Below are 17,979 nucleotides of genomic sequence, written 5' to 3'. Positions count from 1 at the left end.
GGGAGGCGGGGGCAGCAAGGCAAAGAGGACTGAGAACAGCGGGGACCGGACCAGCGATCTGTGCAGATAAGTGGACACCAGGGGGGACTAAGTAGCCAGAGGATTAAAAAAAAATCCTCTGGCTACTTAGTGATTTAAAAAAATCACTACACAGCATGGATTCTAACAATTAAAGCGTTCAATTTATAAATTCCATTCTGTGTAGTGAATAGGATCGTTTCTAAAATCCGATCTCCGATTAGTAAAAAAATCCCATAGACAATTTTATACACATAGGCAAAACTCAAAATCTGTAGTAGTCCGCTCTATACAAATCCACAGTTCTTGCCCGATTTGGGTAAAATTTGGCACGCCCCCTCTCCTCCCACAGGAGCAGAAAACTGTGCATGTTACATCTCGCTAGTGTTTCCCCATCATGAGATTGGGGCCCCCGAAGTTAGGCCCTGTACATATAATGGGGAAATTGAAATCTGTAGTAGCCCGCTCTATACAAATCCACAGTTCTCGCCCAATTTGGGTGAAATTTGGCACGCCCCTTGTCCACCCACAGGAGCAGAATACTGCACACATTAAATCTCTCTAGTGTCCCCCTGTCATGAGATTGAGGCCCCCAAAGTTAGGCCCTATACATATAATGGGGAAATGTGAAAGTGCTGAGGGGAAAACAACAGTTGTGACTGACAGGGACGGATTATAGCGATGGTGCCAAAGAGTCGCTGCTAAAGAGGCCGCAGCACCACACACAAACACCATATAAACATCACACAGACAACACACATACACTAACCTACAAGCACAACACCACACAAATGCCAAAACACAACACACCACACAAACACCAGACAACTCTAGACACACACAACACAAACACCATCCCACAAATACCACAACACCACTCCATAAATACCACATGCACACCATACACACGCGCACGCAAGGACCACACGCGCATGCAAACACACTCAGATGGATGCACACTATGCACATGAACAAACAGAGCACATGTGTACTCACACACAACTACCGCACGCATGGATATTTGCACTGCGCAAGCACAAACACATGAATCACATGCACACATACATTTACATGGACCGCACACATGCATGTACATACGCATACATACACATGGATCACATACGTGCACACACACACATACACGCACACTAACAAAACACGTCTGGTATCTTTAGTGGCTGCTTGCACACTACAGTATTTTTCACGGGCCTCCGGGCCATGGATTTGCCGATTCCATAGACTTCTTTGTCCACAAAGCTGTGAATTTTGCAGGCTCCATAGAATTCTATGGAACTGTAGAATCCACGGCCCGGAGACCCGTGAAAAATACTGTAGTGTCCAAGCAGCCTTACTGAGCAGCCATATTGGTCAGATGAAAACTGCCTGATAGTAAGATTGTCATTATTACTTACTATACAGGGAGCTTTCATCACTGAAGCTGCTGAGGTAAAGTGAAAGCTGAACTCTGATTGGTTGCTATGGGCAACTACACAAGTCTGCCCGTGATGTGGTTTTCATTACTGAGATGTGATCTCCTTCAGGTCATAGTAATACTGTGTGAGGGCTGCTCTGTATTACTATTCATCTTATTACATCTCTTATCAGTGTCAGGTGAATACTAAAGGGTCATAATACTAAGGACTGTTTTTTTAAAATGGCGCCCAAAAAATGACTATCCATTGGGCAAGTTCATACAAAAGCTAAGAACGCAAAATTGTGTCAAAGAGCTGAGACAAGTGAACAACGTGACTCGTAGCTTGAAAAGAACAGATGAGACAGGCTAAGGGTTGGTTCACACTAGTGCTTGTATTCTGTCCGCAAGGAGTCCGCATGGAGACCCCCCCGGACGGAATACCAATGCTAATGCAAGCGCTGTGCAGTTAAGCACACGGATCCCATAGACTATAATGGGCTCCGTGTCCTTGCCGCGCACTGCTCACACGAATGAATTGTGCGGGCAGTGCGCGGCAAGCACACGGAGCCCATTACAGTCCATGGACTCCGTGTGCTTAACTGCACAGCGCTTGCATTAGCGTTGGTATTCCGTCCGGGGGGGGGTCTCCATGCGGACTCCTTGCGGACAGAATACAAGCACTAGTGTGAACCAACCCTTAGCCTGTCTCATCTGTTCTTTTCAAGCTACGAGTCACGATGTTCACTTGCATTGGTATTCTGTCCGGGGGGGGGGGGTCTCCATGTGGACTCCTTGCGGACGGAGTACAAGCGCTAGTGTGAACCAACCCTAAATGTAAGGCAGCTGAGACATCAGAGCAATGGGAATGTCGTCTTCACAAGAATCGGATAAGGCAGGCTAAAGCAAGGAATATGGAAACATCTGAACAAAAGGATGAACTTTCTGAAAATGACCGCATATGACATATGCAACGTGTGCAAAGATGTAGGCAGGCTGACTTGAGTTTGGCAGCATTTCACTACAACCCAATGCAAGACTATAGGTCACATCAGAAAGTCATAATTGGCAAAATGGACATAATATGCAAACATTGTCAAGCAAAGAAGTTTAACTTGGAATCGCTTGGTATATGCTGCTCAGATGGCAAAGTCAGTTTGCCACCTATAGAGCAACCTGCTGAACCACTTCTTTCATACTTGTCAGGAACAACTCCCGAGTCCAAGCATTTTCTGCAAAATATTAAGAGATACAATTCATCTTTTCAGATGACATCTTTTGGTATGACAGCTGTACTCCAGGAAGCAGGATTTATGCCAACTTTTAAAGGGGCACTGGGAAAAGTAATTTTTAACTAATCACATACATGCATAGGCTTTAGAAATGCTATTTCACACCTACCTATAATATGTAGATTGCCTCAGTGGTTTCTGAATAAGTCTGTTTTTATTCATATGCTAATGAGCTTTGTACATATAATTGAACCAACAAAAACTTATGAAATTGCACGAAGCATCTCTCACTCGTTTTTCACCTCAACTAAGAGACCTTTTCACTATAATAATTACAACCTACGCACCTTCCAATCCCTGTGCGCTTTGGGACAAATACAAAGAATATCTTAGTGAAGATATTCTTAGAGTGCAAAGGAGAGTCAATTCAGACTTAGACTTAAATTTCACTGCTGAAATATTCTACAAAACCCTCTTGATATTAGATGAAAGGTACATATCTATCAATAGTAAAACTCTAATAGAATTTGGTTTACCAGTACCAAATCGACCAGACTTTGATATTATGAGCAGAGATATTCTCCAAGAAAAATTAAAAAATTTAGAAAAATGTAAAGAATTTGTCATATTAAATAAAGCTCTTTTGGTTGATGACCAAAGATGGGCCTATATGGCAATTATGACTCAGATTTCCAGTGGAAATGGGGCAATATTTTTCCTAGATTCACCAGGAGGTACTGGTAAAATATTTTTAATTAATTTGCTGCTTGATATTTACATTGACATTACCTTGGCTGTTGCATCATCTGGGATTGCGACCACTCTTTTAAAAGGAGGACGCACGGCTGATTCAGCACTAGGATTACCCATTAATCTAGCTGTAACATCCCTGCCTGTTCTGGTCTCTGCACCACCCTCTGCTTGCATGCTGCGGCACAGGAGGCGTGTGCAGTTTGATAACTTACTTAGAGTTTTTGGTTGCAGTGTCTGAACATTGTCCTATTCCTTCTCCGTGTTAATTGATTTTCCACCACACCTAAATTACTTCCTAATATCGGCTCAGCCGGATTGTATGCATGCCTGTCCTCTAGCATGTGGGGGTTGTGGGTGATTCATGGAACCAAATAACAAAAACCAGTTAGACAAGTAACCCAGTCGAAGGCTAGTGAGTCTATGTCAGGTGGATTTTATAGGTCAAATATTAGGGCCTTTTCCTGAGAGACTTACATATTTAGGACGTTATTACCACTCCATTCCACCTTTTAATATCTTCTATTATTGGTGGTAGTCAAACGGTGCCACTATTTTTTGGCCTTTTAAAATTACTAATAAAGGTCAAGTTTTAGTGCATTTCATTTTTTGGTTTGTTAGTTCCCAATCCGACTTGCATTTGCTATGACTATAAACAAAGTACAAGGTCAATCACTTAAAGTAGCCACCATTAATTTGAAGAGCCCGTGTTTTCTACATGGACAGTTGTACGTTGCTTGCTCTAGAGTAGGTATCTCCAAAAATCTTTTTATATATGCACCTGAAGGCAGTGGCGTAACTAGGAATGGCGGGGCCCCGTGGCGAACTTTTGACATGGCCCCCCCCCCCTGACCGACACCGACGCCAAAGACCTCGACCGACCCCCTCCTACGCATTTCTGCGCGTTCTATTATGTCCAATTGTGGCCCCTTAACACAGTATTATCCCCCATAGTCGCCCCTGCACACAGTATTATCCCCCATAGTGGCCCCTGCACACAGTACTATGTCCCACTGTGGACACCCATAAACAATTATTATACTCTGGGGTCTTTTCAGACCCCAGAGTATAATAATCGGAGACCGCGGGGAATAAAAACATAAAAAACTACTGTTACTTACCTGTTCCCCGGCTCCTACGCGGTCTTCTCCGCTGCCTTCTGCGCTGCTGTCCCTGTTCAATTACATCGGACGTCACATGACCTGGGACTCAGACCGGGTTCATGTGACGTCAGAGACGTCAGAAAGGAGGCCTGACAGGATTGTGGAGGGGTAAATAACATGTTTTTTATGTTCCTTACCTCTCCCTGTCCGCCAATCATTATACTCAGGGGTCCGAGTATAATGATTATAATGATAGCAGCGGTAGCGGTTGTCACCGGGCCCCTAATGTCCCGGGCCCTGTGGCAACTGCCTCCGCTGCTATGGCGGTAGTTACGCCACTGCCTGAAGGTAAAACCAGAAGCATTGTTACCAAAAAGCACTGCAATAGATAGTTGTTTAATAGAGATGAGCGAGTAGAGAGTGCAGAGGGATCTACCCTATTCTCATTAGCACAAGGAAGTACAAGAAGCAATGGGATGAAACTAAAGGGAAAGAGATACAGATTAGACATTAGGAAAAACTTTCTGACAGTGAGGGTAGTGAGAGAGTGGAATAGGCTGCCACGGGAGGTGGTGGGCGCTCCATCAATGGAAATCTTCAAGCGGAATCTGGATAAACATATAGCTGGGATGATTTAGGAAAACCTGCACTTGCAGGGGGTTGGACCCGATGGCCCTTGAGGTCCCTTCCAACTCTACCATAAGAAAAAAAAAAAAAAAAGAGTACTGTTCGGATCAGCCGATCCGAACAGCATGCTCGCATAGAAATGAATGGACGTAGCCGGCAAGCGGGGGGTTAAGCAGCCGGTTGCCGTCAAAGCGGAAGTACCAGGTGCATCCATTCATTTCTATGGAGCGTGCTGTTCAGATCAGCTGATCCGAACAGTACTCGCTCATCTCTATTGTTTAACTGTAAACCAATTTTACTCTTTTGTCCGTGAACTACTTATAGATTACACTAGAGGGAGGGGGGAAGGTTTGCATTATGTTGTTAATTGGGTGTAAATGTTTTATACGTTTGTGTAAGGGGTATAAATTTAAATTTTTGATTAAAAAAAAATAGTTAAAAAAATAGTTCTAATAGTTTATACTACATAATATGTATTGAATATGTAAAATCAATAAAAATGTTGAATTAAAAAAAAGTTGTTCACATCAATGTTATGACAAATTAGTAAAATGCCAAAATAATAAAAAAATGTAAGTGGAAAAATGATTTACTGTAGCTCTGAAAATGTCAATTTCAGTGTGACACTGAAAATTTTACTTTAGGTAGCATAACTAACAATTTAACATATTTTCCGTGAGCGAAGCCGCGGGTATTCTACTAGTTAGACATAAGTCTCAGAGAGCTGGCTGTAACTTCCGCTTCCCACTGAATTAGGAGAGTTGGCAATCTAATTCTTTTGGCCGGTTGTACAGGGTTTCTCAAGCATATCGGTACTATTTTATTATCTATATATTTTTAAGACCCTGAATTTCATTACCATGACCTGACATAGTCCCTGTACACTTTAGTCAAGTTTTTAAAGACTTGTGTCATGGATAAGGACTGTTCAGTAACTGACAATTCATTCTCAGAAAATACTGTAGAGGCTTCATCTAGCCACTTGGGGTCAAAATCAGTTGATAAAAAAAACTGCTATTTTAGATTCTGATTATGGGCAGGATTCTCCTAGTAAATTCAGACAACTCTATCAAAGGGAATGTCACTCAAATTTAGATCATCACTGATTAGGAGTAACATAAAACTTAACTTTTAATTCTAAAAAATCTAAAATAGTGCTGATAAATCAAATAAAAACATGATCAATTATAGGGTGAAGACTAAAAAGACTATCACTTCCCTATATATAGGTTAAGGGGATATTGTCACTCCTTAGGGAGAGGCCACCATATAGGCCACCATATAGGTGTATGGAGACTTATTAAGCCATTGGCGCTCCACTGTGAGTGATCATGGGAAGAATATGCAAATCTGTCTCCCATGGTGTTAGTACAGGGAGACAGTGCCTCAGTCATGCAGCCCAATAGAGGGTGATCCCTTTAACATCATGCTCGACCTTCCCAGAGGCCTTGGCTGCAATGATGTGGGATTATTACCAAGTTAGTCTCTCAGCCGAGGACAGCTGTTTCGATCTGTTGGATCTCTTCAGCCCAGCGCAGAGAAGACTAACTTGGCAGAGGTGAGAGGCTTCTAGACCGGGTTAAGGGGATAGTGTCACTCCTTAGGAAGAGACCCCTATTTAGGTGTATGGAGACTTATTAAGCCATTGGCGCTCCACTGTGTTAAAGGGAGTGCCCTCTATTGGGCTGCATGACTAAGGCACTGTCTCCCTATACTAACACCATGGGAGACAGATTTGCATATTCTTCCCATGATCCCTCGCAGTTGCCGATCACGGAGAAAAGAAAGCTAGTGGTCTCCATAGACCACCATTGAAAGGGGCGGATTATGACGTAGATTCCGCTGTCAAAATCCGCCCCTTTAGCCCTGTGTGAACTAACCCTTAGGAGTTCTAGAATGTGTGCACAGCGTGTTTGCTACACATGCTGATATATAGACTTGCCAAAAAAACCACGAAAGTGTTTGTGCATGTGACTCACGGCTTTGAAGTGATGTGCGCAAGCTCAAAGTTACTATACACTCGTTTTCTGTATTGGATACCCTGCATCTGTCCGCGGGTAAACCGCCAGACAGTGTACATTGTCCCCAAACCAGCATCCTAAGTGTAGGGTGTTAATACTATCAGCATCCATTCATTAGTCATATGTATTCATAGCCAGGTGTTATATATTACTTCTATGACGGCTATGTCTTTGGCTTTTAAACTCTGCTGTAGAACAATAGCCTAAGTGGAATGAATAAACATAATTAATGGCATATAAATGTAAATAAAACACACACCCTTACCACAGAAACTAGAGTCATTAGGAAATGTGACAATTACATTCTATTACAGGCAACTCTAATACAAATACATTCTATTAAAAATACTACTATTACTACAATTAAAAATAGTGTAAGTGCTTTTGTAAGTGCTCCATTAATAATGGTTCGAGGTTACCTTTTCTCTTTAAATCCATAACTGTGATTTCAAGCAATTCAGGGTGATGTCCATAGAGCAAATCCCTCCTCTTGGGTCGAACAGGTTTGAGATATACAAATTAAACACACTTACCCCAAGAGGGCTAAATGAAGCCAAAGAGCTTGTCATCAGCCAGTGAACATCCATCTTTGAACATATTCCCGCTTTAAGCTCCCCCCTCTCTCCCCCACTCCCCCTATTTTCTATACCTACCTTCTGATACGTACTATATTAGGCATTCACTAGGGAAACAGCAGTCCTAAATGCAACAGTATAATTTGACACTGGCAAGAATTGTTTTAGGGTCACATACAATTGTATAATTAATGTGGCTCTTTCTTTTCCTAGTTCTTAATCGAGTATTAAGTGGCCATTTTATTTATTTATAACACATTTTATTTAAAACAGCATTTTTATTAGTAGTAATAGTAGTATTTTTAATAGAATGTATTTGTATCAGAGTTCCCTGTAATAGAATTTAATTGTCACATTTCCTAATGACTCTAGTGTCTGTGGTAAGGGTGTGTGTTTTATTTACCCTTATTTGCCGTTAATTATGTTTATTCACCCCACTTAGGCTATTGTTCTACAGCAGAGTTTAAAAGCCAAAGACATAGCCTTCATAGAAGTAAAATATAACACCTGGCTATGAATACATATGACTAATGAATGGATGCTGATAGTGTTAACACACTACGCTTAGGGTGCTGGTTTGGGGACAATGCACTGTCTGGTGGTTTACCCGCGGACAGATGCAGGGTATCCAATACAGAAAACGAGGGTATAGTAACTCTGAGCATGCACACAACACTTCAAAGCCACGAGTCATGTGTACAAGCACTTTCGCAGTCTTTTGGCAAGTCTATATTTCAGCATGTGTAGCAAACATGCTGTGCACACATTCTAGAACTCCTAAAGGTAAGAGAACTACTCCCTGACTCCACTGACATCTAGGGGATTAAAACTTGCTACCATTAAACTGTGGGGTCAGACAAGGATGTAGCCTGAGCCCAACACTCTTCAACATCTACATCAATGAACTGGCTACAGCCCTGGAGGCCTCACCAACCCCAGGCCTCACCCTGAACAACCGAGAGGTGAAGTTCCTGCTATATGTCGACGACCTCCTACTCCTGCCCCCCACCGAGAAAGACCTCCAAGAAAGCCTGTCAGTGCTGGAAAAATTCAGCACCACATGGGCTCTATCCATCAACCACAAGAAGACCAAAGTCATGGTATTTCAGAAGAAAGGGCCACAACAAAACCCCCACCACAATTCACACTGAATGGCTCCACACTGGAGAAAACCAACAGCTACACCTACCTGGGGCTGGAGCTCAGCCAATCAGGAAGCTTCAAAGCAGCAATAGAAACCCTGAAAGCAACAGTTTGCAGAACCTTATACGCCATCAGAAGACAACTGTACCACCTCAAACCACCGGTGAGGGTCTGGCTGAAAATATTTGACGCAGCTATCGCTCCGATCCTTATCTATGGCAGTGAGGTTTGGGCCCATCCACCTACCCAGACCAGCCAAAATGGGACTCTAGCCCAACAGAAATCTTCCACCTGGAGTTCTGCAAATACATGCTCCATGTCCATCACAATCCCTCCAACATGGCCTGCAGAGCAGAGCTAGGCAGACTTTCCCTATGGCTCACCATATAGAAAAGGGCGCTAGCTTTCCAGGAGCACATCCAGGGGAGCAACCCCGACTCCTACCACCACCAAGCATGACTATGCCACCTGAGCAAACCCGACACCCCCCAACCAAACAACAGCCAGCCACCAAACCAAAAACACCAACAGATGATAACCAAGGCCAAAATAAAGGCGACCACAGAGGCAAACAGAGAGCAGTACATTGAAGAATGGAGAAACAAAATAAATAACTCCAAGAAACTCACCATGTACCAATCCCTACAAAGGGACTACACCATGGCCACCTACCTGGAGAGAATACCCCACCCCAAACACAGACAAGCCCTGAGCCGGTACAGACTGAGCGCCCACAACCTAGAGATTGAAATGGGGTGACACAGGCAGATGTACAAGCCACGGGAGAACAGACTGTGCCAGCACTGTGACCAGGGGGTCCTAGAAGACGAGACCCACTTCCTGCTACACTGCACCAAATACTCAGCTGTGAGGGCCGTCTACTACCAAAGACTCTCTGCCCACATCCCAGATGTCACATTTGCAGACGAGAAGAGGAAACTCTACATCCTACTGGGAGAAGAAGAGGCCACTGTGGAGATCGCTGCCCAATAAGTGTCCAGCTGTCACCAAGCAAGAGGAAGATGAGACACATGGACTATCAAACCACCCATCCCCCATGGACTATTAAACCCTTCTAAGCCACCCCATCACCTGTCTACCCCATACCCACTGACACCCAAACGCCCCAAACAAGAACGAGGAGACCCTAAAAGACACTCAAACCCCCAACCCACGAACCCAGTACCCATCCCCCTCCACCACCCCCAACCTTCTTTTTGCTTTGATAATGTTGTTGTTTGTATCTTGTTAAGCCACTATTTGATATCTATTATTTACATAAGAGATAAGGTGAAACACATGTAAATAAGACTAATTAGGCAAAACAATCAGCACAGCCATACATTGAAACAAGAACTGATAAGATAAGATAAGAGAATCCTTTAATAGTCCCACAATGGGGAAATTTCAGTGATACAGTTTCATAGTATATAACAAGAGAGAAACACATACAAGCTCATGGCAGATAGAGAAATCCTAGGAATCATAGCAACTAAAAAGGAAAGAAACACAGACACACTGCAGGATCATTTAGTTCTCTGTGCGGAGTGATGTTAATAATACAGCCGAATGTGGTTGGAGGACACGAGGAGGGGGGTCACAGCATGTAGATATAACAAGCAGAAAAACATTTTGCAGAGGTGGGGGACATATGCAGCTATCATGATAACATGTGGCAGTTCATTTGGTAGGTAGTGAGATCTCATGCTCACAGCTGATAGTTTGGTATCTTGTATCAGCACTATTGTCCATTAACCACAAAAAATACCCCCAAATCTCTTTCATCACAAGCCCTCCTCCACCTCCTCCTCCTCCTCCTCTTCCTTTCTTCTTACCACTGTGCTCTACTGCCCAGAGAGGTCTGAGGCCATCCAGGTAGACAGGGTGCTGCTCTCTTGCCAAGCTACAACATATGCAAAAAAGGCTTAACAGTAAATAAACATCCAAAATTAATTAATAAAAATAATGTCTGAAACAGACAGGATGGTTTTAAATATAATAATAGCTCTTGCCAAGCTTCCATAACTCCTGGGGTAGGTGGGTGATGGTAGGTTCCCAGGTTGTAACAGAGTCCCACATGTCCACAGTAATAAAAAGAAATACCAGTCAGCTGTAGGCATCTTCACACATCAGCAATATACTCCAAAATCATCTCCTTGAAAGAAGAAGTCCGCATTTCCATGTAGGTTCTCCTCCATGCCTCATGGTGTCCATGCTGTCCTTAGCTGGGGGGGATGGTAACAGGCACATGTGTACACACAGAAAACCAGCTGAACCAGGTCTTGAGTCATTGTTCATGCTTTACAATAGAAACAAAATACTCCACAGGGTCTTCCATTCGATTTATAGTTGCTAATTCATAGTGCTAGTTTGCTTCGTTACAGGATTCTTGAAGATACAGACAAAAAGAGTGAGAAAGGAAAGATAAAAGTTGCTCCCAGCTTGGAGCCCTGTATCAGGCAACCAGCCACTCAGGGGGCGGCGCCAGGAAAAATGATGTTTGAACTAGCTTACCCTGTTGTGTGTATATGTTTGTATAGTGTGGAAACTTGTTTCTATCATTGTAAATACACTTTCTACTTACATTTAATGGGAAATACAGATAACAATAGAAACGGCCGCGCTTCTAGAAATTAAATATGAACAAATCCTTTTTTCCACTAGTGGAATGGTATAAACCCATACAACGTTCTATAGTAAGGATGGACGTGATCAGGTTTCTTTCACACCGTCTGGATAAGGCTGCGTTTTCGGTCGTTCGACTCCAGGTCAACTTGAATATAAGAATTTGTAACTAAGGGATATACCCCTAATTTTCGTGACCTACTCCGCGCTCGTTTACGGTGAAATGATGAATCGGTTTAGATATGTTAACCACTATTTTATTATTATTTTATCTGTAATAAAATAGTGGTTAACATATCTAAACCGATTCATCATTTCACTGTAAACGAGCGCGGAGTAGGTCACGAAAATTAGGGGTATATCCCTTAGTTACAAATTCTTATACTTACATTTAATGAAAATGGGGGAATACTGTAAATTTTGACAACAAGCTATAGTTCATCCCTATTTGTACCACATGATTTGTATTAATCCTTTATGCAAAAATATGAATTTTTATGTGAAGTATACTATTCATTGTTTGTATGATTCATTTTAATTTTACTTTTTATGTGTGTTATGTTTGCATTTTCAACTAGATCTGATGAAGGGGTGGTACTTGTGAGGTACCGGAGAACCCCGAAACGCGTCATCTTAAATAAATCTTTTTTATTTCCATACATCAGCGTACCAGAACTTATTTTTACTGAAGGGAGTGTGCTATTGATGTTTCTTGGGGGTATATCCCTCAATCACTGTCCTGTGATATTCTTCCCATGTTTCCTATAAATGTCATAGTCTCTTTCAGTTGCTTTGTGCAAGCCTCTATATGTTGAAAAGAGCACCTGCTGAGAGTAGCAATATACACTTAACAGCTGAGTGTTAGAAAATACTAGGTAAGCAAAACCTTACACATAAAGGTATTTTCTCTCAATGCTCAAAGATCATTAGTGTAAACCTCAATGAGCATAAAATATATAATCTATATATAAAAGCTCACTCTCAAATTCAACCAGTGAGCTCATTAAACATGTTCACCTAGTAGGGAGTGACCTTATTGTGTTCATACAGGGCACTCAAACTCTCAGACACAGTGTATATAATATCTGACACAGCTCTAGTTCCCTCAATGCGTTTCTCCCCCAAAGAACACATTCAGGGGTTCATCAGGAGGAAAGATAAGAGTGATAGGAGCTAGAAAAGGTAAGTATGCAGTTAAAACTGCAGTTCCCATATCCATGATGGTACTTAATTGGAAGCCGCTCTGCGCGGCGTCTACCACTTTCATTTAAACCCTCAGCCATGCTCCTGGTCCCACCCATAATGATGCAGCGCCTGTTGATTGGGTGCACCTCGTCAATTGCTCTTGCAGCGTCCAGGAGTCTCCATAGTAATACTGACATTTTGCTCACTACATCACAGCTCCCTGTGATCAAATGGATATATGACGTCTACGCTCAGTGCTAAAACGCTCCACAATAACAAACAGAAACCTACATATTCACAATTATGCATTAAGCTCCCATGCTAGCAGCAATATTTAGAACATCCCTAAAATTAACACATTCACAAAGGGTTAAAGGAGAAAATGCATCACACAGTTTCTTATGCAATTTGTCCCAGGCACATAAATACCCTACATATGGGTGTAAACTGAATTTTGGGCACTCAGGGGTGCATGGAAGAGAAGGAGCGACACTTGGTATTTGAAAATCAGATTTTTCTGGAATAGTTTTCAGGCGCCATGTCTCATTTGCAGAGCCCCTAGAGAACCAAAACAATGGAAACCCCATAAATTGACCCCATTTTGGAAACTGCACTGTTGACAGAATTTAACAAGGGGTATAGTGAGCATTTTGACCCCACAACTGTTTCACAGATTTTATTAACACTGGGATGTGTAAGTAAAAAATTACTGAAATGTCACTTTATCCCCAAAGTTTTCATTTTCACAAGGGGTTAAAGGAACGAAAGCACCCCACAGTTTGTTAAACAATTGCTCCTGAACACGGCAATACCCTATATGTGGTCCTAATCTGCTGTATGGGTACATGGTGGGCTCAGAATGGATAGAGCATTATTTGGCTTTTGAAGGGCAGATTTTGCTGGAATAGTTTTTGGGTGCCATGTCGCATTTGTAGAGCCCCTAGAGTACCAGAACAATATAAACCCCCAAAAAGTGACCCCATTTTGAAACTACACCTCTCACAGAACATATCAAGGGGTATAGTGAGCATTTTGACCCAACTGCCTTTTCACAGATTTTATTAACATTGGTACATGAAAATGAAAAATGACTTTCTTTCCAATAAACCGTCAGTTTAGCCCCAAATTTTTCATTTTCACAAGAGGATAAAGGAGAAAAGTACACCAAAGTTTGTTACACAATTGCTCCTGAATACAGGAATACTGAATACAATTATGTGGTTGTAAACTGCTGTATGGGTACATGGTGGGGCTCAGAATGGAAAGAGTGCTATTTGGTTTTTGGAGGGCATATTTTACTGGAATAGTTTTCAGGTGCCATGTCGCATTTGCAGAGCCCCTAAAGTACCAATACAATGGAAACCTCTCAAAAGTGACCCCATTTTGGAAATTACACTCCTCAAGGAATTTCTATAGGGGTATGGTGAGCATTTTGACCCTACAGCTGTTTCACAGATTCTATTAGTATTGGGATGTAAAAATAAAAAAATACTTTTTCCCAATAAACTGTCCATTTAGCACCATATTTTTAATTTTTACAAGGTGATAAAGAAGAAAAAACACCCCAGTGTTACACAATTTCTCCTGAACACAGAAATGCCCCATATGCGGTCATCATTTTCTGTATGGGCACATGGTGGGGCTCAGAATGGAAAGAGCACTATTTGGCTTTTGGAGGGCAGATGTGGCTGGAATAGTTTTCAGGTGCCATGTCAGAGCCCCTAAAGTACCAATACAATGGAAACCCCTCAAAAGTTACCCCATTTTAGAAACTAGCATCTAAGGTAACAGCTAACACCCACTCCTGATCACCGTCAAGGGGTCTCTGAAGTGCCGGCCGTATTTTTACTATCGGCCGGTCTTCAGAGACCATGACCAGTTAATGCTCCCCCAATATTTTCATACTGTCCTTCTTTGTAAATTATACCCCTTTATTAAAGGCCCCCTAATACCCAAAGGTCCAGTCTTAAATATAAATCCCACAGCTATAATATGTTTTATCCCACTCTCTATATAAATACCCAAAATGAAATAAGTAAACATGATACTCACCTATCTCCGATACGTCGAGGAGACACCTTTGTCGCTTCTCACTGAAAAAGTAAAATAATGTCTGTGTCATGGGTATCAATTCTTTTTCTAGTCAGCCTTTACTGCAGCTGCAAGTGCTTCTATTCAGTGGCCTACTTTACATGAAGGGGTTGTCCGATTAAAACACACAAACAAACAAACACAGAATAAGGGCAGGACATGAGAGGAAACTAAAAGTTATAAATATACCTGGCCTTTCAAATGTGTCCTGTTCCTGCAACTACATGTTGTTTATAGTGATAGATTACAATTACAGTGTTACAAATTACAGCAGTTGCCTGGCTCTAAATGCTTATAATTCGAGCTATACCTAAAGCTTTCTCATCCTCTACTTGCACTCCATTACCCCCTATTCACCTTATCAAAGGGGACTTTATTGACTGATGGATTACAGTTTCTAAATCTTAAACTGTTAACAGAAATACTTAAAGGTGTTGACCTTAAGGAATATCAATCAAACCAACACATTTCATCTATTTTATTTTGTAGCACTTTTTGTATTAAGTATTTTGATAATCGTGAAACTAGTTGGCACAAGACATTTTCAGCTATAGTTATGAAAGATTCAGTGGAAGAAGCATGGCCATTAGAGATGAGCGAACACTAAAATGTCCGAGGTTCGAAATCCGATTCGAACAGCCACACACTGTTCGAACGGATTTCGAATCCCATTACAGTCTATGGGGGGAAATGCTCATTTCAGGGGTACGCAAAATTCGATAACATTATACTTACCAAGTCCACGAGTGACGGTCGGGCTGGATTCTCCTTGAAGTCTTCTCCTGGTGCAGCGCCCCCCCGCGGCGTCTTCCGGCTGGAATTCACTCTGCCTAGGCATCGGGGCCTAGGCAGAGCCGACTGCGCATGCGCGGTCAGTTCTGCCCGGCCTGACGCCTGAGCAGAGCCGACTGCGCATGCGTGGGCATGCCCACGCATGCTCAGTCGGCTCTGCCTAGGCCGGATGCCTAGGCAGAGTGAATTCCAGCCGGAAGACGCCGCGGGGACGCTGCACGTAGAAGACTTCTAAAGGTAAGAGAAGAACCAGCGTTGATTGGCAGAATGTATAGCATTCTGCCAATCAACGCTGGTTCTGCATCGAACCTTAAACTTCGAACAGCTAGTAGTGTTCGATCGAGTACGAGCATTTCGAATACCGTAGTATTCGATCGAACACCTACTCGATCGAACACTACTCGCTCATCTCTAATGGCCATCCATTTGTAACTCAGAGCTTCTTCAACATGAACGATCATACCTATATCAATGATGAAACTGACAGACTTAGTGGAGGTGCTTACACCATCATTGTCATTGCTTTTTGGGTAACATTTTCGGCCCTTTCCTCTTGATCTGTTCATCAAAAGAATTTTCAGTATTTGCAAAGCCATTGAAAATTTATTTTTAAGAAGTCCAGAAACAAAAGTTATCATAAAATTAGAAAAAAAAACTGAGAAATAAATACTGATGATGAACAATTCAGTGATTTTCACAGACACGTTCAATATCTTGTGGTGAAGGAAATTTTCAGAGAACTTAATGTTGGTGTGATTGATGCTTGACCATAGCCTATGGATCATATAAATACCACCCACCCAAAATTATTATTAAGAGTCAAATCAATCTTTTCCTTTCTTATATTTGTTAAACTATATAGATAATTTACAAGTGCATCTCAATAAATTAGAATATCATCAAAAAGTTATTTGTTTTTTTTTGTAATTCAATTGAAAAAGTGAAACCCATATATTATATTGAGTCATTAAAAACAGAGTGAACTTTCTTATAGCCAAGGAAAACCCAAAAGTCATCTAAGAAAATTAGAATATAATATAAGACCAACTGTAAAAAAAAAATTATTTAACACAGATATGCTGGCCAAATGAAAAGTCTGTCCAGTAAATGCCATTAATAGAGATGAGCGAACAGTGAAATATTTGATATTCGTTATTCGTTTTGAATAGCCCCTCAATATTCGACTATTCAAACGAATATCGAACACCATTATAGTCTATGGGGAAAAAACATTCGTTTCAGGGGAACCCACAATTCAACTTAGGAGGGTCATCAAGTCCACTATGACACCTCAGGAAATGATGCCAACACCTCTGGAATGCAACTGGGACAGCAGGGCAAGCATTCCTGGGGGCATCTAACAAGCTCAAGTCACAGTTTTACCCCACCATCACAGCCTATCAACTACACACTTTCCACACTCAAAAAAACCTCTATGAAAATGGGAAAATACCTGGAAACCTTCTTTCCTCCCCAATTGGATGGACACAAACCCAAATTTTACGTTACAGAAATATTACCAAGCACCCCTTTAAATCACATTGCCCATGACAACCACAGATGGAATAGGCAATGGTAAATCCAACAGTACCCACCCTTAACTGTCATTGTGGATGTGTGTGTGTGTGTGTGTGTGTGTGTGTGATGTGGTAAGGCCTTCAAAAATTCACTTTTCTGGCCTTTAACGTGAGCCCTTCCAAATTAAGTTAGAGGCCCTTAAACTGAGCTACCAGCAGAGATTGAGGCCCTTTAGGTGACTTCAGCCTTTTATCAGCAGAGTTTTAGCCCCTTTAAAATTGTTAGCCCCTAAAACGGTGGTTCCAGAACCACTACTACCGGTATTGGTCCTCTAATATCGGACTCTACATTACCTCTACAGGGTTCTGATCAGGTGTTAATAGTCTAAACAACATGCTCCAGTACTTTAGGTGTAGATCAGTAACCACTTTCCCTTCCGACACCAGATTTAACCAAGCTTCACCATCATCATCCTGCTGAGATGGAGCCACTAAAGGAAACCTTGCCTTCCAAGGCATGTTCTGGAGCTGTGACTGAGCCAAATGTAAACACAGAGTCCTTTGGAACTGAACAAAATTCACCAGCAGTGTTTTTGGCCCTTAGGGTGAGTTGAGCCTTGCACCAGCAAGTGTCCTGTAACATCAGGTGGGCCCTAAGTTCTGCACTTAGCAAAAAGTTCCACTTGACCACCGATGCGTGGACAAGTGCATGCGGCCAGGGACGCTGCATCTCAATCACGGCACACTGGCTGAATGTAGTTGAGGCTGGGCCCAGGTGCAGCAGGCGACAACCACATGCCATATCATCCAGGATGGCATCCCTCTCCTCGGAGGCAGTGTGCTGTCTGTCCCCCTAAGCTTATGAGCTTCAGCACAACTTGCTAATGTC

Source organism: Leptodactylus fuscus, chromosome 6 (genome assembly GCF_031893055.1).
Source record: "Leptodactylus fuscus isolate aLepFus1 chromosome 6, aLepFus1.hap2, whole genome shotgun sequence".
Classification (NCBI taxonomy): domain Eukaryota; kingdom Metazoa; phylum Chordata; class Amphibia; order Anura; family Leptodactylidae; genus Leptodactylus; species Leptodactylus fuscus.
This window is presented reverse-complemented; position numbering follows the sequence as displayed.